The sequence below is a fragment of the Pteropus vampyrus genome, unplaced genomic scaffold (assembly GCF_000151845.1).
Source record: "Pteropus vampyrus isolate Shadow unplaced genomic scaffold, Pvam_2.0 Scaffold68, whole genome shotgun sequence".
Classification (NCBI taxonomy): domain Eukaryota; kingdom Metazoa; phylum Chordata; class Mammalia; order Chiroptera; family Pteropodidae; genus Pteropus; species Pteropus vampyrus.
In genome coordinates this window covers 7,080,232-7,091,508 of record NW_011888849.1, presented here as the reverse complement: position 1 = coordinate 7,091,508, position 11,277 = coordinate 7,080,232, and the positions used below count along the sequence as shown (strand labels likewise).

Genomic DNA, 11,277 nt, shown 5'->3' with positions numbered 1-11,277 from the left:
AAGGTGGTGGGAGGGATGAAATGAGGGAGTAGCTATTTTTCAGGCCCTCAGATAATGATCTCATCTGAGAGGACAGAGTAACTAATGCTGGGTGAAATACACCAGGTATAATCTTTTTAATGTATTGTATTCTATCTGCTAGTATTTTGTTTAGGAGTTTTGCATCTGTATTCATCAGAGATAGTGGTCTGTAATTATCCTTTTCTATGTTATACTTTACAGGTTTTAGCATCAGGGTAATGTTGACCTCATAAAGTGAGTTAGGAAGCATTGCCTCTTCTTCAATTTTTGAGAGTTTGAGAAGGACAGGTATCCTCAACTTCTCTACCTATTAGGAAAATGCAAATCAAAACCACAATGAGATACCACCTCACACCTGTAAGAATGGCTATCATCAGCAAGGCAAGTAATTATTGGAGAGGCTGTGGGGGAAAAAGAACCCTCATACACTGCTGGTGGGAATGTCAATCACTACAGACATTATGGAAAACAGTATGGAGGTTCCTCAAAAAATTGAGAATAGAATTATCATATGACCCAGAAATCCCTTTTCTGGATATCTATCCAAAAAATTTGAAAACATTTATCCGTAATGATATATGCAACAGTTTAGTAGTTAACCAGAGGGAAAGAGGAGAGTGGGAAGGTAGACAGCGATATAGGGTATCAAATATATGGTGACGGAAGGAAATTTAACTTTGGGAGGTAAACACACACGCAATATACAGATGATATATTGAATTGTTCAGTTGATACACAGACACCAATACAAACACTCACACACATATATATACAGATGAAGAGGGTGTGGTAACTATGGATAAAAACACATATCTGTACTCTAAATTACAGATTAAATGTATGGAATTTCTATTAAAAAATACAGGACTATATTCTTGGCTTTGGAATTGGAGCTACATGTCATTTGTAAAAATCTTTATTTAGAAAGCAATCATGGCCAAATAACTTTTTTTGAAACATGAAACAAGCACGTCCTGCTAGTATTCTAAGTCTCCTCAAACAATAAGTCAACCACTATACTATACTAGAAATTTAAGAAAATGTGGGATTTTCAAGCAATATTGCTATGTTCCAAACGACTGTCTCTGTCTGTGTATCCCTGCACTGATCAGTGAATAATTTAAGACATCTTGATAAACATAATTGATGGCATTACAGAATTTATCGCTCCTGGTGCAAGTATGAACTAATTAGTGTTTCATTTTTCCCTCTCCCAAATACTCTGTAAGAACACCTGCCATCTGTGTGGACTCTCATCAAACAGACATTTGGAGAAGTATTACTATAAGTATTAGATGCCTTTTAAATATTTACTCAGGTCCTATGACATTTCCTAAATATTACAGGAGAAGACATTTGTTGTTCTATTTGGAAAGAGATTATACTGAAACGTTTTGAAAACTTTAACAACTGAATGAACAGAAACTATAAGATATTATTTATCAGTTATAGCAAATATAGGAGACTCTTGGAAAATCATTAAATTCTTTTTTTAAACAAATGCACTATTCATGAATGAGTTATATTGTAGCATTGTAAAATAAAATAGCCAGTTCCACATATACTCCAGACATAATTTCAGAATAAATGAAGAGGGCATTAATGAGCGAAAGAGTTTAATACAGAAAATTTCAACAGCAAACCTTATTGCATGCACCCTAAGTATGAGGCACTTTCTTATTACTTTTCTTGGGGGTGTGAAATTCAATTTTAACAAATCTTAACATAACTTTTTTAAAGAGGTGGGTAAAATGTTATTAGTTCAGTATGGAGAGGTATAGTTGAGTATAGAGAGCAAATGGAAAATCTCCTTTATGTTTAATACTGGTAGTTTAAATGTACTTGCAAAGGAGGGGTAGAAGAGAAAGAAAAGAGGAAGAAATGATGAGAGATGAGAGAAAGGATGAATGGAAAAGCAGAAGAGGAAGAGAATCAAGAAGAAAGGAAAGAAGAAAGGACAGAAGGGAAGGAGGGAGGGAAAAGGGATGAGAAATGATGACCCTTTCACATCAAAATTGTTATTTATAAAAATATGTATTAAGAAATAACAGTTAAAAGGCTTTGAGTATTATTCTAGGAAATTTTTGTGTTTTAGATTATAGTGACATTAACTCAGCGGGTAATAATTTCAGTTACTAAAATGTTTTCATTATTAAGCCAAAACATCCTTCTGAAGGGAGCTGATTACTCAGTGGTATGTCTAAAAAGTGTATAATTTTGTTCTTCAGTTGTGATATGATGAAACTTCATCTAGAGAGAAACGAGTAATTATTTATTAGAAAGGCAGTCTAAATATCAGAAATTAGCATTATCATGCTGCTAAAACATAACAGCATTGATATTTCACTTTACAATTTAAGAAGCACTTTTTATATTCACATAGCATGTATGTACTCAATAATATATATTAGTCGATTTAGTCCCCAAGATTACCTGTCCTCTATTCCACAATACTATTGAGGAATCTTGTATAAAACATTTAAAATAGAATCTTTCAAATTCAAAATAAGGTTTGAGAAAAATCTCAAAACATATTTATAACAGATTTTTCTTGATTACATCCTTAAAAATATGGTAATCTATCCTTAACAGTTAAAGATTACAAGTCAAAATGAGTCAAGTAAAATCTGAAACCAGAAATTATCACAAATACTTCAATTGTGCTAAGTAAAATGTTTGTCAAGCATTATCTGAACACTTGATAAAGCTCTTTTAATTTGACAAGCATGTATGATTACAGACCATTAGACTTCCTTAAACTGAATCTTGGCTAACTCCTTTAAAATATATTTATTAAAAAAAAATAGAAAATTAATGTCCAGAATTTGTTGGGATACTTGTTACCTAGCTAAATCCCAGATTTTAGAGTTATCCATTATTTTGGTATTTTTAATCAAGAAAATCTGTTTGTTCACTTTGTGGCTTTAGGTAAAGGCTCTTGTGTTTGTTATTTTTTGTTTGCTTGTTTTATTCATAACCAGTACAGCTATAATTACTAGTAGTTTATACTATCAAGTACCAAATCAATATATTTTTCTTCAGAGGGAAAATGAGCCCCAATTACACTAAAACCAACCAATATCCATATTCTTTCAATTATTCACCCATCCATCCATCCAGACATACACATGTATTTATGCGATGCTTACTGTCTGTAAGGAATGATTCAAGCTACTGTGGATAATGCAGGGAGAATAAAATATACCCTTAAGGAATTCATAGCCTTATATTAGAGATAAAAAAAATAATTATAATACAAGGTGGGAGGTGAACAATGGTTGGATGTTTACCCGAAGGAAGGCTTTAATGTCTACAAAAATTATATATGTTAGCAATTTCAGAGAAAGCAATGACACTTTTATGAGCAAGTGGTTTTCTTATTGGTGATTTTCTTTTTGCACATATGTTTATATTTGCAAGAGAATATTATACATGCCGAACTGTTAGACATTTGTTTGTCTCTGCCTTTCCTTTGTAACAATATTTCTGCATCATGGAGATCATTTATTAGGAAAAATTGGTTAAAATAACACACAAACCACTTCCTGACTATAATTATATACTTTAAAAGAACCAAAATTTTAAAAATAATGACCCTAATTGTCTTAGCGACCAAAGAAATTAAAAGTTAAGAATTGATTTCAGAAACTCTCACATTTTATCTGTTACTTTTCAGGAACAAAAATAGGTAGAGTGTTAACCAAGTTTTCATGTCTAATATGTCTATATGGTTTGTCTTCTCCAGGGTAAAGCCTTGCGGAGTTGACTAGGCTTATCATATTAGTCAAATCGCATGGTCTAGTTTTGAATTTCTTATTTGTATTTTATCTGATCCTAGTGGTAATATATTCAAATTTTGGAAGGCACTAAGAAATAACACTCCAAGAAATAAAAAGATTACTTGTATTTTACAGCCCAGACATAAACATTAATATTTTGGCACATATTCTAGTAGAAATTTTGTAATGTTATTTCAAAGTTGGAACCATATTGTTTTAGTACTTATTTGACTTTAGGCTATGTTTGTGTTTATAGAATAACCAACTTAATGATTAAATGAAAAAAAAATTCAGTGTTGAACATGCTTGATTATGTAGAAACATCCTATATGGATTAGCTAAATTTCTCAATCTTATTTATTTGCTTATCTAATAATTTTACTGTTGAAGCATTTATAATATTTCTGGCTTACGGTTTTATTTTTGACTCTTTTTGACTTTTAATCTTTAACTGTTAAGAATATGTTATATCTTAATAAAAATTTAATATTTGAGATTTTTTCCCAAACTATTTTGGATTTGTAAATATTTATCTTAAATAGTTAGATACAAGATTTTTATACATAATTCACCCTACCTGACCATGATTAAATTCAAGAATCTTTTGTAGCTAGTGCTACTCAAAATATGATTGGTAAATTGTTACTGGTCTGTGCAGATATTAAATAGAAAAGTTTAGAAACTTTTACAGCAATTTGACATTGCTGAGATATCCAAGGGCAAGATCAGTGGACTCATATTTTTTAACAAGATATAGACCTGTTATTGTCAAACTTGTGAGGTGAGAAACCTTGGTACAAACTGCATACCAGTCATACATAGGAGGGTAATGTTAAATATGTGATATTTTAAGATTGGTTTGCTGATTGTAAGCCAAAGTATACAAAATCAAGGATCTATTTCTCTTATTAAAAGATAAGTTAAATTTAGCATAAATTTATAGGATAAATGGAACTAGCTATAATTTAATGAATGATTAATGAAAATAGAACATCACTTGTTCCATTCAGGGTAAAAAAAAATAAAAAAATGAATATCCTGAGTATGTTGCAATTGCTTTAAAAATTACTTTTTTATTTATGACAAGGCATCTCTTTGATTGTGGTTTCTCAGAGATTAAATAAATCATAAAACAGTTTAGATACACATTATTCCCTGCAAATAGCATTTCCATCAACCCAACCTAAATCAGAAAAGTTAACAGGCAAGAAATAAGCACATTTGGCACAGTAATAATATTGACATACACAAAGTTTTTTTAAAAGTGTACCTATTGCTGTTAGGACAGAGAATTGCTAATTCACTCAAATTTTGCTTTTGTTATGACTGCAAAACAAGTGTAAAAGCCATTCTCTTTTTTTATTGCTTATACAAATACTTTCAGTGACAATATGATCAACTTTTGTAATTCTTTTTATGCAGTGTATGTTTGTTCTGATGTTTATTGACATATAATTTTGTGCATGTTCAATCTAATATTTTTAAAAGCAAGCATAAATTTTTATGCCTTTCTTCATCTTATTTTCTAGTAATCCATTTGTATTGTATTTCATGAAAGCATTTATCTATGATAGGTTGGAAATTAAAACAAAATAAAACTGGTCCTGAGCACAAATCCTTGGAGAAGCACTTGTAGACAGCTCACCTCTCTCCCACCCTCTCTTGTATATAGGTCCCTTCCTGAATCCCACCTGACACCTTGTGGTTCCTTTTTCAGTGCACTTATCGCAGAGTTCTAAAACTGGTAGGTTTTCAGTCAGTCTCCACTAGACACTGAACTCTTTGATGTCCAGGTTTTTCTGAGCATGCTTTTCTAATGCTAGTGAAGTCTCTGCACAGAGGATACTGTCAATAAGTACTTATTGAATAAATTAATGGAGTAGCTATTTCATCAATTACTATAATACCTAAAGGTATCCTTAGTCCTGGAATTTAATTATCCTATATTTAATATAGCTTTTTCCAAAAATACAGAAATACATTAAATTTTGTATATATTTTTATTTAGAGGGAAGTTAAAAGAATAAATGGCATATTAAAGAATTTATAGCTACAGATAATAAATATTAATATATGAACAAAACTGCAATATAAAACATTTATTAAAAAGTGTAGTTACATAAAGAATAGAGTATATGGCAGAATCACAGATAAAAATCATTGCATAAGTCAAATTCATCATCCTGTATGTGTCTAAGCACTCTACCATAAATGGGTAGTAAAGAAAATCAAAACAAACACATAATCTGAGCATCTGCTGGTTTACTTCAGGTAATGGAAAAAGAGGCCTGGGAATTGTGGGAGGTGGAAGGGCTTCCCTGGATAATGAAGTCTTCTCTCCAACAGCCTTTATGGTGGCACTAATATGGGAAGGTTGGGGTCTCATAGCATTTCTTAGCCGCTGCACAGTAAGGTTTTCCAGAAGAAAACATCTTTCTTATTTCTGCAAGAAGTTATTCCAGATCAGGAGTCAGCAAACTTCTGCCTATGTGCCAAATCTGACCCATGCCTGTTTTTGTAAATAAAGTTTTATGGAAAACAGCTACATTTACTCTATATATCGTCCGTGGCTGCTTTTACATATAACAGCAGAGTTGACTAGTTGTAACAGAGACAGTAGGGCCTGCAAAGATGAAAATATTTACTACTTGCCACTTTACAGAAAATGGTTGCAGATGCCTATTCTAGATTGTTCTCTTCCTTTTGTCCTTCCACTCTTAGATATAATCCAACACTAAATCCTGTAATTTACCTACAATAATCGGAAATGAATCACCTTTTCTCTCTTCTCCTTTAGTCCCAGCCACTATCCTCTCTTTTGGGAATTCTATAATTGCCTTTTCTTTTACTACAACTCTTGTCCTTATGCAATAGGCAAGTTAATCCATAAAAACATAAATCAAATCACATCACCCCTCTACAAACTCTCTGACTGATTTTTCCTACTACTCTCACTCTGACCTTAGAGTATATCAAGCTTACATCTGCCTCGGAGGACTTTGTCCTCTGTCTAGAACATTCTTTCTCTAACTTTTTACATGATTTTTTCTTAATGGCATTTAGGTTTCAGCTCAACTGTGTTATTATTTATTAAACTGAAAAAAATTTATTGGGGTGACATTGGTTAATAATATCATATAGTGTACAATTGAATAATATGTAATCTGTATATTACACTATGTGTTTGCCACCCAAAGTCAAATCTCCTTCTGTCGCCATATACTTGACCCCTTTTCTTTTCTACCTCCTCCCATCCCCCTTTTACTCTGGTAACCACCATACTGTTATCTGTATCTATGAGTTTTTTTGTCTTGTTCATTTGTTGCTTTCAGTTTAATATTCCCTATAAGAGTGAAACTATCTGGTTCCCAACTTTTTCTGACTTATTTCACTTAGCATGACATTCTCGGGATCCATCCATGTTGTCTCAAGTGGCAATATTTCATCTCTTCTTATGGCTGAGTAATATTCCATGGTATATATGTACATTTTCTTTATTCAATCATCTATGAAAGACACTTCATTTATTTCCACATCTTGACCACCTGAATAATGCTATGATGAACATCAGGGTACATATATCTGTATGAATAAATGTTCTCAAAATTTTTGTGTAGATACCCAGAAGAGGGATTGCTGGGTCATTATGGTAATTCTACTCTTAATTTTTTGAGAAACCTCCATACTATTTTCCATAGTGGCTGTACCAATTTATATTCCCACAACAGTGTATAAGGGTTCCTTCTTCCCCACAACCTCTCCAACACTTGTTATTACTTGTCTTGTTGATGATAGCCATGAGGTGGTTTTGATTTGCATTTTCCTAATAGCTAGTGATTTTGAGCATCTTTTCATATATCTATTGGCTGTTTGTATGTCTTCTTGGGAGAACTGTCTGTTGAGGTTCTCTGATCATTTTTTAATTTGATTGTTTGTTTTCTGTTGTTGAGTGGTATGAGATCTTTGAATATTTTGAATATTAACTCTTTATTGGAGGTGTTTGCAAATATCTTCTCCCATTTGGTCAGTTGTCTTTTTGTTTTGTTGGTTTCTTTTGCTGTGTAGAATCTTTAGTTTGATATTAATCCTACTCATTTATTTTTGCTTTTAATTCCTTTACCTCTGAGATGAAACTCATAAAATCCTCCCTAAGATTAAGGTCCACAAGTTTAGTGCCTATGTTTTCTTCTCTGCATTTTACTATTTCAGGTCTTATATTTAGGTCTTTGATCCATTTTGAGGTAATTTTTGTACATGGTGACAAATAGTATAGTTTCATTCTTTCACATGTGGTTTTTTGACAAAGGAGCTAAAAACACAAAATGGAAAAAAGAAAGCCTCTTCAATAAATGAGAAAATTGGAAAGTGTGTCTTCTTGAGAAGACACTGCAAGCCTCTACCCTAAACCCTCACTACTGTTATTCTGTCAATTTAATGCATTTTATTTTCATCTCAGCACTTATCACTTGCTAAAAACAAGTTTTTGTTTATTTGTTTAAATCCTTGTCATCTTTCCTACATTAGAATTTACTTTCACAAGATCAGGGACCTAGTCCATCTTATTACTCAATTACTCTTTGGGAACTAGAATATAGCCTTGTATATAACAAAATTGAAATGAATTAATTCATTGTGCATGACAAAAAGACAGGCAAACACTTAAGTTTTTTTAAGAAAACTTTTATTTAAAATTCAAGGATATGAATTAAAAGTCCTATGTGCCTCTTTAAGAATCCACCTATGTAAATGATGAGCTTTTAGGACAAAAGTTTAGTTATAATGAACTCTTTATCTAAACTTTAGGTTGTAATTAAGACATACATTGGTATAAATATGCATGAAGTTATGTGAAACACTTAGCAATGTATCATCAAATTATATATAGGACATTAAATGGGTATAATGATTTTAGACTATAAAGGAATTTATGTCCATGAATCCCAATTGCAATTAAAGTGAAAGAAAGGATCTAAAAATGTAGCATAACTTTCATTTTCAATTAAAAGCAGAAGAAATTAGAATCAAATCTCCTGTGATAGTTTAGCCTTTTAGGTTGCAGAGGGAAATATGTTTCTAAGCATAGATTGCCCTAATATGACAAATTTATATTTCATAAATTTGAAATATTAGGGAAATATAGTTGAGGGAAAAAACCTCTCAACTATACTTAAATCAGACAATCCATGCACTAGAAGATTTTGTGTGGCTGACCAGTTATTTAAAGTGTTAGAAATTCTCTTTACCTTGACTAAATCAAAAACATGCTCACAAAAGCAGGCATTATGCATTATTCTTTGTCACTGATTTTATGGGCCAAAATATCACTGTTTTGACATGAAAGCCAATGATGTGATATATATATATATATACATATATATATATGTGTATATATATATGTATATATATATATCTCCAATTAATAGCATTAAAATAATCCATTTTCCCCATTAGAAACAAATTATCAATACTAAATTATTTAACTCTTCTCATAATGCAATAGCTTCTCAATTCTAAGACAATTTGAGATCCATTTTCTCAATAAGAATATACAAATGAATGTGCAATTTTTTTCCAGAATTTCCTATTCTCAAAGAAGAATCTATGGTAACATTGGTTATTTAATCTATTAAATATTTTTCAAGTTTATCTACTTAGAAATTATTTAAAATTTATAAATCCATATAATTGATAAAGCTTTTTTCAAAATTGTGTAAAAATAAATAAGCCACATTAAAAAAAAAATAAAGATCCACAGCTGATATAGTTTAGTTTATGTAGATGTATCAATTATATCAGATATTAGTTAAAACAATTCACTTTTGTAATTGACTATTTAAAAACTACCTCTAGAAAACTTTGGCTAATGAATATGGCATGGCAACATAAAATATTGTGTAAGTTACTGATTTTCTAAGTAAACTGAAGATAAAATGCTAAGAATCCATAAGAAATCTATCCAAAATATCTTTTTAGTGTAGTTATTTATTTATGCCTTGTAACTCTTTGAAACAAAAACAATGTTCATCCCTAACTTTTTTACATTTGATCTGTCACTGGACATTTTATTCCTGTTCTCATTACATGACTGAAAGAAATAAAAACTTTACAAGAGAAAATTATTAGAAGCTAAGAGATATATTTTTTAATGTGACAAAATGCTTGAGAATCTAGTAATAACAAACTATCAAGCAAAACATGCAAATAATAGCTAGCATGTGTTAGCAATTGTACAAACTATTTTACATGAATCGTCTGTTTTACATATAAAGCAACAGAGGCTAAGACAATTAAGTAACTTACCCAGGGTCACATGGCTAGTGTCAACATTGGGCTTTGAATGGAAACAACCTGACTCTGACTCATATTTTTATTTACCAATACAAAAAGCTGAAGCCACCTGGTTAATAGCTGAGGCTAGGATTTGGTATCAAATATCTTCTGTCTCTCATATTTTGCTTTATTGATTAATTAAATTCTTTAAGAGAAATACTTTTCATTTTAATAGATCATTATATCTGTAGAAGTCCCAATTAGAAAGTATATCAGTCTACTAGGGCTGCCATAACAAAATGCTACAGACTATGTCACTTAAACAACAGAAATCTAATTTCTCATAGTTCTGGAGGCTGAGAATCCAAGATCAGGGTGTCAGCAGATTTGCTTTCTGGTGAAGCCTTTCTTCTTGACTTACAGATGGCCTTTCCGCTGTGTATAGCCTCCTAATGATTCTTTTTCTTATTACAAAACCAGATCTTTGGATTTGGGACCTCCTTTAACCTTGATTACCTTGAAAAGGCCTTATTTCCAAATACAGTCACACTGGGGTTTGCAACTTTGACATATGGAGGTAGGGTCCCTAATTCAGCTCGTAACAGAAAGTTTCATGAAGAAATAGTAATGATAATTTAGAAGATACATGTATCTGGGCTATTTAAGAAACTTTTCACTAGTAATTTTTGAGAGGTTCACAAAAAGTTAAATTTCGGTATCCATTTCTTTCCCTGAACCTAAAGTGCAGCAACATTTCCATAACATTTCTCTCCTGGAGGAAGCACCCAAATTTCTTTCTAAAGCAAATTCCCTCTTTATTACTCTTGACATAAACTCTTTCATCTCTCTCTTGCTCTATTAATTACAATATTTCTTATTATTTTATTGTCTTCCTTTAGGCTTTCCTTTCCTTTTAGTCTATAAACAGGATGGTCTCTCTAATCCTAAAACAACTATCCTTTGTGACCAAATAGCCAGCAAGCTTGAATAGATTGCATTTTCTAGCTGATATATTCATTTTTAATTTAATTCTTAACCTATTGCAACCTGGCATTTTTTATTTTTTCCTACTTTTATTTCACTCTTATTACTCAGATTTATCACTAATCTGCTGTTAATTCTAGTGGTCTCTCTCTAGGTCCCATTCTCAATGACCTATTTGAGATCCATGGCCCTGCTGACTACCTTCTTCAGTTTTATTATTTAT

The 11,277-nt window shown here is 31.5% G+C and overlaps 1 protein-coding gene across 1 annotated transcript in view; it reads right to left on the bottom strand.

Moving 5' to 3' along the window:
- Positions 1-11,277, bottom strand: part of PRKG1 (protein kinase, cGMP-dependent, type I) — a 1,084,330-nt gene that overhangs the window by 108,552 nt on the left and 964,501 nt on the right. The window lies entirely within an intron of this gene.